This window comes from Loxodonta africana, chromosome 1, assembly GCF_030014295.1.
Source record: "Loxodonta africana isolate mLoxAfr1 chromosome 1, mLoxAfr1.hap2, whole genome shotgun sequence".
Taxonomy (NCBI): Eukaryota; Metazoa; Chordata; class Mammalia; order Proboscidea; family Elephantidae; genus Loxodonta; species Loxodonta africana.
The window spans coordinates 74,088,941-74,103,174 of NC_087342.1; the positions used below are offsets into that span (position 1 = coordinate 74,088,941).

Here is a 14,234-nt window from a genome sequence, read left to right on the forward strand (position 1 = left end):
AATTATCAGATACAGAATATAAAAAACTAATTTACAGAATGCTTAAAGATATCACAAATGAAATTAGGATAAATGCAGAAAAAGCCAAGGAACACACTGATAAAACTGTTGAAGAACTCAAAAAGATTATTCAAGAACATAGTGGAAAAATTAACAAGTTGCAAGAATCCATAGAGAGACAGCATGTAGAAATCCAAAAGATTAACAATAAAATTACAGAATTTGACAATGCAATAGAAAGTCAGAGGAGCAGACTCGAGCAATTAGAATGTAGACTGGGACTTCTGGAGGACCAGGGAAACAACACCAACATAGCTGAAAAAAAATCAGATAAAAGAATTAAAAAAAATGAAGAAACCCTAAGAATCATGTGGGACTCTATCAAGAAGGATAACTTGCGAGTGATTGGAGTCCCAGAACAGGGAGGGGGGACAGAAAACACAGAGAAAATAGTTGAAGAACTCCTGACACAAAACTTCCCTGACATCATGAAAGAAGAAAGGATATCTATCCAAGATGCTCATCGAACCCCATTTAAGATTGATCCAAAAAGAAAAACACCAAGACATATCATCATCAAACTTGCCAAAACCAAAGACAAACAGAAAATTTTAAAAGCAGCCAGGGAGAAAAGAAAGGTTTCCTTCAAGGGAGAATCAATAAGAATAAGTTCAGACTACTCAGCAGAAACCATGCAGGCAAGAAGGGAATGGGACGACATATACAGAGCACTAAACGAGAAAAACTGCCAACCAAGGATCATATATCCAGCAAAACTCTCTCTGAAATATGAAGGAGAAATTAAGATATTTACAGATAAACACAAGTTTAGAGAATTTGCAAAAACTAAACCAAGACTGCAAGAAATGCTAAAGGAGATTGTTTGGCCTGATGACCAATAATATCAGGTACCAGCACAATACAAGGTCACAAAACAGAACGTCCTGATATCAACGCAACTCAAACAGGGAAAGCACAAAAACAAACAAATTAAGACTAATTCTAAAAAATAAATAAATAAACAAAATAATACACACAACAGGAAATCATGGAAATCAATAGCTAAACGATCAAAATAATCAAAAAGAGGGACTAAATATAGGAGGCATTGAACTGCCAGATGGAGAGTGATACAAGGCGAAATAGAAGGATACAAGTTAGGTTTTTACTTAGAAAAATAGGGGTAAATAAAAAGGTAACCACAAAAAGGAATATCAATTCCATAACTCAAGAAAAAAGCCAAGAAAAACGTAACGACTCAATAAACACAAAGTTAAACATTATGAAAATGAGGATCTCACAAGCTACTAAGAAAAACGTCTCAGCACAAAAAAGCATGTGGAAAAATGAAATGGCCAACAACACACATAAAAAGGCATCAAAATGACAGCACTAAAAACTTACTTATCTATAATTACGCTGAATGTAAATGGACTAAATGCACCAATAAAGAGACAGAGAGTCACGGACTGGATAAAAAAACACGATCCATCTATATGCTGCCTACAAGAGACACACCTTAGACTTAGAGACACAAACAAACTAAAACTCAAAGGATGGAAAAAAATATATCAAGCAAACAATAAGCAAAAAAGAAGAGGAGTAGCAATATTAATTTCTGACAAAATAGACTTTAGTCTTAAATCCGCCACAAAGGATAAAGAAGGACACTATATAATGATAAAAGGGACAATTGATCAGGAAGACATAACCATATTAAATATTTACGCACCTAATGACAGGGCTGCAAGATACATAAATCAAATTTTAACAGAATTGAAAAGTGAGATAGACACCTCCACATATATAGTAGGAGACTTCAACACACCACTTTCGGAGAAGGACAGGACATCCAGTAAGAAGCTCAATAGAGACACGGAAGACCTACTTACAACAATCAACCAACTTGACCTCATTGACTTATACAGAACTCTCCACCCAACTGCTGCAAAATATACTTTTTTTTCTAGCGCACATGGAACATTCTCTAGAATAGACCACATATTAGGGCATAAAACAAATCTTTGCAGAATCCAAAACATCGAAATATTACAAAGCATCTTCTCAGACCACAAGGCAATGAAGCTAGAAATCAATAACAGAAAAACTAGGGAAAAGAAATCAAATACTTGGAAAATGAACAATACCCTCCTGAAAAAAGACTGGGTTATAGAAGACATCAAGGAGGGAATAAGGAAATTCTTAGAAAGCAACGAGAATGAAAATACTTCCTATCAAAACCTCTGGGACACAGCAAAAGCAGTGCTCAGAGGCCAATTTATATCGATAAATGCACACATACAAAAAGAAGAAAGAGACAAAATCAGAGAACTGTCCCGACAACTTGAGCAAATAGAAAGTGAGCAACAAAAGAATCCACCAGGCACCAGAAGAAAACAAATAATAAAAATTAGAGCTGAACTAAATGAATTAGAGAACAGAAAAACAATTGAAAGAATTAACAAAGCCAAAAGCTGGTTCTTTGAAAAAATTAACAAAATTGATAAACCATTGGCTAGACTGACTAAAGAAAAACAGAAAAGGAAACAAATAACCCGAATAAGAAACGAGAAGGACCACATCACAACAGAACCAAATGAAATCAAAAGAACCATATCAGATTACTACATAAAATTGTACTCTAACAAATTTGAAAACCTAGAAGAAATGGATAAATTCTTGGAACAACACTACTTACCTAAACTAACACATACAGAAGTAGAACAACTAAATAGACCCATAACAAAAAAAGAGATTGAAATGGTAATCAAAAAACTCCCAACAAAAAAAAGTCCTGGCCCAGATGGCTTCACTGCAGAGTTCTACCAAACCTTCAGAGAAGACTTAACACCATTACTATTGAAGGTATTTCAAAGTATAGAAAAAGACGGAATACTACCCAACTCATTCTATGAAGCTACCATCTCCCTGATACCAAAACCAGGTAAAGACATTACAAAAAAAGAAAATTTTAGACCTATATCCCTCATGAACATAGATGCAAAAATCCTTAATAAAATTCTAGCCAATAGAATCCAACAACACATCAAAAAAATAATTCACCCTGATCAAGTGGGATTTATACCAGGTATGCAAGGCTGGTTTAATATCAGAAAAACCATTAATGTAATCCATCACATAAATAAAACAAAAGACAAAAACCACATGATCTTATCAATTGATGCAGAAAAGGCATTTGACAAAGTCCAACACCCATTTATGATAAAAACTCTCACCAAAATAGGAATTGAAGGAAAATTCCTCAACATAATAAAGGGCATATATGCAAAGCCAACGGCCAATATCACTCTAAATGGAGAGAACCTGAAAGCATTTCCCTTGAGAACGGGAACCAGACAAGGATGCCCTTTATCACCGCTCTTATTCAACATCGTACTTGAAGTCCTAGCCAGGGCAATTAGGCTAGACAAAGAAATAAAGGGTATTCAGATTGGTAAGGAGGAAGTAAAGGTATCACTATTTGCAGATGACATGATCGTATACATGGAAAACCCTAAGAAATCCTCCAGAAAACTACTGAAACTAATAGAAGAGTTTGGAAGAGTCTCAGGATATAAAATAAACATACAAAAATCACTTGGATTCCTCTACATCAACAAAAAGAACACCGAAGAGGAAATAACCAAATCAATACCATTCACAGTAGCCCCCAAGAAGATAAAATACTTAGGAATAAATCTTACCAAGGATGTAAAAGACCTATACAAAGAAAACTATAAAACTCTGCTACAAGAAATTCAAAAGGACACGCTTAAATGGAAAAACATACCCTGCTCATGGATAGGAAGACTCAACATAGTAAAAATGTCTATTCTACCAAAAGCCATTTATACATACAACGCACTTCCAATCCAAATACCAATGTCATACTTTAAGGGAATAGAGAAACAAATCACTAATTTCATATGGAAAGGAAAGAATCCCCGGATAAGCAAAACATTACTGAAAAAGAAGAAGAAAGTGGGAGGCCTCACCCTACCTGATTTCAGAACCTATTATATAGCTACAGTAGTCAAAACAGCCTGGTACTGGTACAACAACAGGCACATAGACCAATGGAACAGAATTGAGAATCCAGATATAAATCCATCCACGTATGAGCAGCTGATATTTGACAAAGGACCAGTGTCAGTCAATTGGGGAAATAATAGTCTTTTTAACAAATGGTGCTGGCATACCTGGATATCCATTTGCAAAAGAATGAAACAGGACCCATACCTCACACCATGCACAAAAACTAACTCCAAGTGGATCAAAGACCTAAACATAAAGACTAAAACGATAAAAATCTTGGAAGAAAAAATAGGATCTACCCTAGGAGCCCTAATACAGGGCATAAACAGAATACAAAACATTACCAAAAATGATGAAGAGAAACCCGATAACTGGGAGCTCCTAAAAATCAAACACCTATGCTCATCTAAAGACTTCACCAAAAGAGTAAAAAGACCACCTACAGACTGGGAAAGAATATTCAGCTATGACATCTCAGACCAGCGCCTGATCTCTAAAATCTACATGATTCTGTCAAAACTCAACCACAAAAAGACAAACAACCCAATCAAGAAGTGGGCAAAGGATATGAACACACATTTCACTAAAGAAGATATTCAGGCAGCCAACAGATACACGAGAAAATGCTCTCGATCATTAGTCATTAGAGAAATGCAAATTAAAACTACGATGAGATTCCATCTGACACCAACTAGACTGGCATTAATTCAAAAATCACAAAATAATAAATGTTGGAGAGGCTGCGGAGAGACTGGAACTCTCATACACTGCTGGTGGGATTGTAAAATGGTACAACCACTGTGGAAATCCATCTGGCGTTATCTTAAACAGTTAGAAATAGAACTACCATACAAACCAGAAATCCCACTCCTCGGAATATACCCTAAAAATACAAGACCCTTCACACAAACAGATATATGCACACCCAAGTTTATTGCAGCTCTGTTTACAATAGCAAAAAGCTGGAAGCAACCAAGATGTCCATCAACGGACGAATGGGTAAATAAATTGTGGTATATTCATACAATGGAATACTACGCATCGATAAAGAACAGTGACAAATCTCTGAAACATTTCATAACATGGAGGAATCTGGAAGGCATTATGCTGAGCGAAATGAGTCAGTTGCAAAAGGACAAATATTGTATAAGACCACTATTATAAGATCTTGAGGAATAGAAAAAACGGAAAAGAACACATACTTTTGTGGTTACAAAGGGGGGAGGGAGGGAGGGAGGGAGGGAGAGGGCTTTTTATTGATCAATCTGTAGATGGGAACTGCTTTGGGTGAAGGGAAAGACAACACTCAAAACAAGGAAGGTCAGCCTAATTGGACAGGATTAAAAGTAAAGAGGTTTCCGAGATAAAATGAAAGCTTCAAAGGATAGCGAAGCAGGAGCTGGGGTCTGGGGAACTTGGTTTGAGAGGACTTCTAAATCAATGGGCAAAACAATTCTATTATGAAAACACTCTGCATCCCACTTTGAATTGTGGCACCTGGGGTCCTAAATGCCAACAAGCAGCCATCTAAAATACATTAATTGGTCTCAACCCACCGGGAGCAAAGGCAAAGGAAGAACACCAAGGTCACACGACAACTAAGAACCCAAGAGACAGAAAGGGCCACTTGAACCAGAGACCTACAATATCCTGAGACCAGAAGAACAAGTTGGTGCCCGGCCACAATCGATGTCTGCCCTGTCAGGGAGCACAAGAGACAACTCCTGAGGGAGCAGGTGACCAATGGGATACAGACCCCAAATTCTCATTAAAAGACCACACCTAATGGTATGATTGCGACTAGAGGAATCCCAGAGACAATGCTCCCCAGAACTTCTGATGGCACAGGACAGGAACCAACCCCGAAGACAAATCATCAGGCATGAAAAGGACTGGTCAGTGGGGGGGAGAGAGATACTGATGAAGAGTGAGCTAATTAAATCAGGTGGACACGGGAGAGTGTGTTGGCAACTCTTGACTGGAGGGGGGATGGGAAGATAGAGAGAGAGGGAAGAAGGTAAAATTGGCACGAAACGAGAGACTGTAAGGGCTGACTCAATAGGGGGAGAGCAAGTGGGAGAAGGGAGTAAGATGTATGTAAACCTACATGTGACAGACTGATTGGAATGGTAAATGTTCACTTGAAGCTTAATAAAAATTTAAAAAAAAAAATAATAATAACTTTTTCAGATCGAGGAGGAGAATTCATCATGCACTTGTTTCCCATCCTTACTTATTAATCTACCTTCTAATTGGAAAAAAGAGAGAGATCTAGCCTGTCAGTACATGTGCTTGGTTCAGGGGAAAGCTTTGACTTCAAAACAGGAATAATGAGAATCTCAATTCCTCCATGTCAAAGTCGCCTTAATGATTTTCTGTAGTGAGTCTCCATCTCCCCACATCCATAAACCAAAACCTATTGCTGTCGAGTCGATTCTGACTGACAGCAGCTCTATTGGACAAGGTAGAACTACCCCATACAGTTTGCAAGGAGGGCCCAGTGGGTCTGAACTGCCAACCTTCTGGGCTAGCAGCTATGTCTCTTAACCACTACACCACCAGGATTTCCACAAAGGTACAGTAGTAAACAAACACATATGTCTCCACCCTCATAGAGCTTACATTCCAGTGATAAAGACAGTACACAAAATGATTAAGTAAATCACATAGTTTGTTAAAAGTAGATAAGTGTTTTGGAGAAAAAAATCAGGGAAGAAGATGATGTGTTCAGGAACGGTGGAAGTCTGGAAGTTCAGAATGGCTTCAATAATAATGTGATATTTGAAGATATTAGAAACCCTGGTGGTGTACTGGTAAAGTGTTACGGCTGCTAACCAAAAGGTCAGCAGTTCAAATCCACCGGGTGCTCCTTGGAAATTCTACAGGGCAGTTCTACTCTGTCCTATAGGGTTGCTATGAGTCAGAATCAACTCCATGGCAGTGGGTTTGGTTTTTTTGGTTTTGAAGATCAGTTAGTTATACACATATCAGAAAAGAGTGTTGCAAGCAAAGAGAATTGTCATTGCAAATGTCCTGAGGCAGAAGAATGTGTGGTGTATTTAAAGTAGAGCAAGTAAGTCATAACTGCAGCAGAGTGAGCAAGAGGGATAGTAGTAGCAGAAAAGGTCAGAGAGGATTGAATGGGATGCACGGAGATTATGTAGAGCCTTCTAAGTCATTATAAGGGTTTTGGCTTTTTTTCTTTCTTTCTTTTTTCTAAGTGCAGTAGGGAGCCATTGCTGGATTTTAACTGAAGACTACAATAAGGAGCCATCGTTGTGTTTTAAGTGTTCTGTAGAAAGTATCTTGCTAAACCAAAATGGAGGAAAACTCAAGACATATTTATTAGACATTAATAATATTCCACATCAGAGAATATTATGGCTTGGGCCAGGCTGGTGGTAATGGAAGTGTTGAGAAGTGGCCAAATTCCATATATATTTTGAAGAATAAGCAAAGAAGATTTCATGAGTGATTGGATATGGGGAATAGGGCAAAAATGGAGGCAACGAAGGACCCAATTTCTTAGTCCTAAACTGCTGGAAGGATGGAGTTACGGTTCAGTAAGACAGGGATCAATATGGTTGGAACAGTTTCAGAGAATAGATATGAATTCCAGTTTGTGATATGTTCAATTTAAGATGCTTATTATAAGACTGGGATTACAATAAGCATGGGATTGGGTTGCTCAATAATTTCTTTAAAGTAATTATTAAAGCAAATTGTTGAGAAATGTTAACAAACATATGTTTTAAGTGGAATCGCTGTTTATCCCATTGATCTGATCTCAAAACAAATGAGAGTGAGGCTGGAGATTGTGCTAGTGAAAAACATGCTTTCGCCTCCTTTACTCACAATGTTTTCATCAGGTCGTGTTTTAGCTGCCACAAGAAGGCGATTGAATGTGACCTTTCTCAGAGGCTGAGAAGGCTGTCTTGTCACGAGTTACTCTGGGAACAAACACATTTTCACTGCTGAGCACCTTCACGCAGACACAGCCTTCAGAGTGTTTAATTTTAGAACCTAGCAGACAGCAGATTACTTCCAGTGACTTAAGACAATTGAATGGAATGAATAAAAAAGAAGAGTCAGGTACAACACAATGGTCATCTTCCTGCTATAAAACAGATTAAAGGATATCGGACACCAAATTTACACGTTCCACAGCAGAAAACATGATTGATACAGAGCTGAAGTGTTCATTTGACATAACATAGACTCACTCGCTAAAGATTCCACTTCCACAAAGTTCCCACCACCCACGACCTTACTTGACAGACAACTCTGCACAGCGCTACACCCACACTCTCTGCCCCTCGGTCTCTCCCTCTAATGCCGGGGCACAAAGTGCAGAAGGCCTACTGAGCTCCTAGTTCCTACAGGTTCATGTTCAGTTCTCTGGAGATGAAGAACATTGCGTCTTAAACCGGCAGAGAATTGAGCCTAGAATTTTTCAAGAAATTTCTTAGAATTTGCCCGAGATTTCCCTACCTGGTGCTTGTGAAGGAACTGGGACCCTGGGAGTAGCCTTCGCTTGGCTATGATTTATCTTGTTCTGATACTGTTAATACTAAGAACTGGAAAGTGTAAGGGGAAAAAAAACGCTCTTCAATCATGAAAATGTACTGAAGAAAAGCACTAAATTTCAGCTTAATCAATTTTGAAACAAAATGGTACTTCAGTAAGCGAGTTTCCGTGGTGTAGTGGTTATCACATTCGCCTAACACGCGAAAGGTCCCCGGTTCGAAACCGGGCGGAAACATGTAAGTTGCTCTTTTTGTGAACTCTGAATTCAGCACCAGGAACTCTCCATCTGAATACGCTTTGGTTTCAACCAAGCCCCTAACCTTCATGTTCCTTTTGGAGCACCAGACTTTAAATTAAAAGAATCATGTAACTGACTTGCCCGGGCCCAGTTGCTTTAATGGTTTCTGACTCATAGCGACCCTTTTCACAAAAATACCCAGGCAATTCAATACAGAAAGGATAACCTTTTCAAAAAATAGTGCTGGGACAGTTGGATATCCACAGACAAAAAGATAAATTTAGAGCCTTACCTCAAACCATACACAAACGTTAACTCAGAATGGATCACAGACCTAAATGTAAGAGCTTAAATTATAAAAGTTTTGGGTGAAAACATTGGAGAAAATCTTTGTGACCTTGGGTTAGACAGAGTTCTTAACTATAATGCCAAAAGCACTATCCATAAAGAAAAAACTGACAAACTAGACTAAATTAAAATCTTTTGCACTTCAAAAGGCACCATTAGGAAAACGAAAAGACAAACAAACCATAGGCTGGAAGAAAATATCTGTGAATCATGTATCTCGTGAAGGATTTGTATCCAGAATACGTAAAGAACTTTTACAAATCAGTAATAAGATAAACAACCAAATTTAAAACAGACAAAAGATTTGAATAAACATTTCTCCAAAGAAGACATACAAATGTCTAATGAGCAGAGAAAAAGATATTCAACATCATAGTTATTAAATGAAAATAAAAAAAAAGAAACCAAACTCATTGTTGTCTAGTCCATTCGGACTCATAACCAGTATATAGGACTGATATATAGGACGGAGTAGAACTGCCCCATAGAGTTTCCAAGCAGGGCTGGTGGATTTGAACTGCAGACCTCTTGATTAGCAGCTGTAGCTCTTAACCACTATGCCACCAGTGCTTTTCACAGTCATTATGGATGTACAAAAGAAACCACAATGAGATACCACTTCACACCTACTTACATGTCTATACCAGGAAACATAGAGAATAACCTGTGTTGCCTAGGATGTGGAGAAATTGGTAATCTCATACAATGCTGGTGGGAATGTAAAATGACACAGCCACTTTAGAAAACAGTTTGACAGTTTTTTAAAAGGTTAATTGTAATTTTAACATATTGTTACAGATTGAATTGTGTCCTCCAAAAATATGTGTTGTAAATCCTAACGCATATACCTGTGGATGAAATCCCATTTGGCAATAGGGTTTATTTGTCCTGTCAGTGAGGCCATATCAGTGTAGGGTGTGTCCTAAACCTACTAACTTCTGAGATAAAAACATCAGATTAGACACAGAGACAAGGGAGCACTCACCCGGGGCAAGACAGATGCTACCAGAAGACAAGAGAAGCAGGTGGATCTACAAATAAGCACAGGAAGCAGAAGGATTGCAGGCTGCTAAAAGCTTGAGTTGGCTCCACTGGGGATTGAACCCAGGATCTTCTGCGTGTAAAGCAGACATGCTAACCACTACACCATGGAACCTCAACAACCATACCCCCATGGACTGCCAGAAGAACTAACAAATCTCTCTTGGAAGAAATACAGCCAGAATTCTCATTAGAGGTGAAGATGGTGAGACTTGTGTCACATACTTTGGGTATGTTATCAGGAGGGACCAGTCCTTGGAGAAGGACATTATGCTTGGTAAATTAGAGGGTCAACAAAAAAGAAAAACCTTCAACAAGATGGATTGACAGAGTGGCTGCTACAATGACCTCAAGCATAACTATGATTGTGAGGATGGCACAGGACTGGGCAGTGTTTCATTCTGTTGCAGGGTCTGCTATGAGTCGGTACGAACTCCCCAGCACCTAAAAACAACAACAAAAATCTGAACTAGAAGAGGAAGGACCTCCCCATAGAGACACATGTTGAATTTTGCCTTCTAGCCTCCTCAACTATGAAAAAGAAAAAAATTCTGTTCTCTAAGCCACCCACTTGTGGTATTTCAGTCACAGCAGCACTAGGAAACTAAGACATCATTGTCTCATTATGTCAGGAACCACATCTGTATTGCCACTTTTGTATTGGCAGTGACTGGCACACAATAACATAACAATACCTGTGGCTCTCAAGCCAATTCGCAACTCCTTAGTGTTTCTATGGAGCAGTTGACATTTTAGTTAGCAGCTGACCTCTTAACCACCATGCCACCAGGGCTCCTACTACATCAATATTTCTGCTTATTGCAGGAAAAAATCCTTCAGCTGCTTTGGGGAGGTAAGGCGGACACAGAATTTTAGTGTGGAGCCCATGGAGCTGTGGCTAAAGATTAAATCTTTCCCTCAGGAGCAATTCTCGTGGGGTCAAGTGTTGTCCAATCTACTCTCAGAATGAGTTCCTCGCTGATTTGAAAGTCCATTTAACTAAATTTGTCTTTGGTCTGGGATAGTGTCATTACTCCAAAAGTGTGAAGGACAAGTAGTTAAGCTGTTGGGCTTAAAAACCAGCAGCATCTGGATGGAATTATGTTTATATATGGCTATTTATCTTGTCTGGAAATGCAGAAATAAATAGTTCATACTGAATTGTTGTGAAACCCAAATCTTTCAGAAGGATGGTGGGCCATCCCAAGTTTTGTATTGAGCTCCTGTGCTAATCAGGCCTCCTTTTCTCCTTCACCACTGAACTGAGCACCATCCGTTTAAACTGTATTTCCTCACCCTTAAAACTTCGGCATTTACACTGTGCACTTTTAGGTCAAAGAACCCTGTGAGCTCCCTATGCAAGGGGGGTGCTGATTCAGCCTAGTGTCCCCACATAGTACAGTCTCCATGTTCATAAATGCTGGATATGATGTGAGGAAGCTGTTACACTTGATAGCTGCTGGTGGGGAAGCTGATTCCAAACAGTGTGAAGGCAAAAGAAAGTTAAAACTCTCTTTCTGATAATAGAAACTAAACTGGAAGTGAGGGAAGTCCCAGGGTAAAATCATCACGAAGTTATAATAAAAGCAAGTAGAAAGAGTCTGTTCAGCAAATGTTTAAAGAGGCAAACATGGGACACAGGCAAGCATGCTGTCAGAGCCATGCCTGCCAGAGTCCAAGGCATGTTACAAAATCATCAGTATGTATTAACATTACAAATGGGTAAAATCATTAAAACTTTCACCTTTGCAGACTGGCTAAAAACTGCTAAATATATGTGATTCTGCATTTTGGATTGCCTTTCTTAATAATCATTGGTTCAGATTTCAGTAATGACAGGAGGGTCTTCATTGGTCCAACAAATCTTACTATTCACTAAATGCCAAAAAAAAAAAAATTTTTTTTTTTTTTTTTTTTAGTGGAATAGACAAAGATAACAGTCGAAAATATGTGGGTCTTCTGTGCTCTGTTTAAGATTTGTTTATATGAAAGTTTCCCTAAAAGATGTTTTCTACGTTATCCTAGCTATTGTTTTTGTACCTCAGAACCTAGCTGATGTGTCCTTGTGAGTCCAGCTCCAGGTAAGTCACTTTCTTTATAATTAACCAAAGGGAATAATGGCTCCAGTTTTAACTCCTAGGTCACAAGGACTCTGTCCCTTCGCCTCTTCTGCCAACATGCTCACCTCCAATAACCTTGGTACAGTAGAAGGAAGCTGAGGATGAAAACAAGTCACATCTCTTTCAATACAAAATTTATTACATTGTTACAGAAAAGGGAAAATCAATAATCTTTCTAGGTTTCATTTTCATCATCTGTTAGATGAGAAATTTAAGAATGCTCCCCAGAAGGGAAGATGTTGAGACTTTGTCGTACATGATTTGGACATGTTATCAGGATGGACCAGTCCCTGGAGAAGGTCGTCATGCTTGGTAGAGAGTCAGCAAAAAAAGGAAGACTCTCAATGACATGGATTGACATGTTGGCTGCAACAAAGAGCTCAAACATAGCAATGATGTGAGGATTGAGCAGGGCTGGGCAGTGTTTCCTTTTGTGGTACATGGAGTGGCTATAAGACTGCACATAACAACAACAACTACATTCTGTGCCAGGGATCGTTCTATTAACAAATGCTACAGTAGTAAAGAAACACAGACAAAAGTCTTTTCCCTCAATGTAAAACAAAACTCAAATTCTTAACAAACAACAGATTTACTGAACTGATAGAGACTAGAGGAAACCATGAGACTATTGCCCTAAGATACACTTTTAACTTGGAACTGAAGTCACCCCCAGATGTATCCTTTCAGTCAAATAATAGATTGGCTTGTAAAAATAAATATCACCTGTGAAGAATGTGCTCTCTTCAACAATCAAGAGCAAACAGTCAACAATTACCCAAACATTAGAAGGCAAAGAATGGTAGGGAAGCTAGATAAACGGACACAGAACAAACAGAATGGAAATAATGAGAGTGCTGGCACATTGCAAAAATTGTAACCAATGTCATGGAACAATTTGCACAAAAATTGTAAAACGGGAACCTAATTTGCTGTGTAAACCTTCACTGAAAACAAAATAAAATATTTTTAAAAAGAAAAAAAAAATCTTTCCAGCATAGACCTTACATTCCAGTGTTAAAGAAAGGCAGTACACAAAATGATTATGTAAATTACATAGTTTATTAAAAGTACATAAGCATATTGAAGAAAAAAATTAGAAATGACAGGCATTCAGGAGTAGTGAAAGTCTGAAAGTTCACGGTGGATTCGCTAATAACGTGGTATTTGAAGACGATGTGTTAGTTGTACACATATCTGGAATAGAGTGTTGAAAGCAAAGGGAATAGTCAGTGCAAATGTCCTGAGGCAGAAGGATGTCTAATGTATTTAAAGTACAGCAAGAAGGTCAATAATAACTTTAGCAGAGTGAGTGAGGGGGAGAGCAGTAGGAGAAAAGGTCAGAGAGGAAATTGAGTGGGGATTGGGGGATTATGTAAAGCCTCGTAGATCATTATAAGGACTTCGGCTTTTTTTTTTTTTTCCTGAGTATAGTAAGGATCCATTGATGCATTTTAAGTAGGGAGAACAATAAGGACTGCACCTTGAAGGTTAAAGTTGATTAATTCCAATTTAGGGCAAAATGTAATAGACAGAGTACCTCTGTGAAAGCATCTAAAGAGACTTTCATCTCCTGAGCCTTATATTGTCCATGGTTTTTAAGGCTATATGGACATTTGTAGAAGATAACGTTGGTTCACTATATTAACCGTCATAGGAATAGAGAGTAATCCAGCTTCAAAATCCCATTTAGTGTATGGTTTCTTGGACCACTCTTGGCACAAACTGTATTCATGTGGATTAGGTATCTGTGCCCAGAATGTTTTTAGGGAATGCTATGTGAAGAACAGCAGTGAGGGAGTAAGTGAAGCAAGATTAGAAGGGAAAAAGTTGGCAGGCAGCAACATAGGCCTGAGTTGATCCCTTGAGGAGCTCTGGAAATGGGATGGCTCTTCAGAGTTGAGGCAAGAGAGTCAGACCTTTAT

General features: G+C 38.4%; 2 non-coding genes across 2 annotated transcripts; one reads left to right on the plus strand and one right to left on the minus strand.

The window, feature by feature from the left end:
* Positions 1-8,724: 8,724 nt before the first annotated feature.
* On the plus strand, positions 8,725-8,797 carry TRNAV-AAC (transfer RNA valine (anticodon AAC)). The gene has a single exon. It is a non-coding gene; the product is annotated as a tRNA-Val (tRNA).
* Positions 8,798-10,231: 1,434 nt separating this feature from the next.
* TRNAV-UAC (transfer RNA valine (anticodon UAC)) lies at positions 10,232-10,304 on the minus strand. The gene has a single exon. It is a non-coding gene; the product is annotated as a tRNA-Val (tRNA).
* Positions 10,305-14,234: the final 3,930 nt, after the last annotated feature.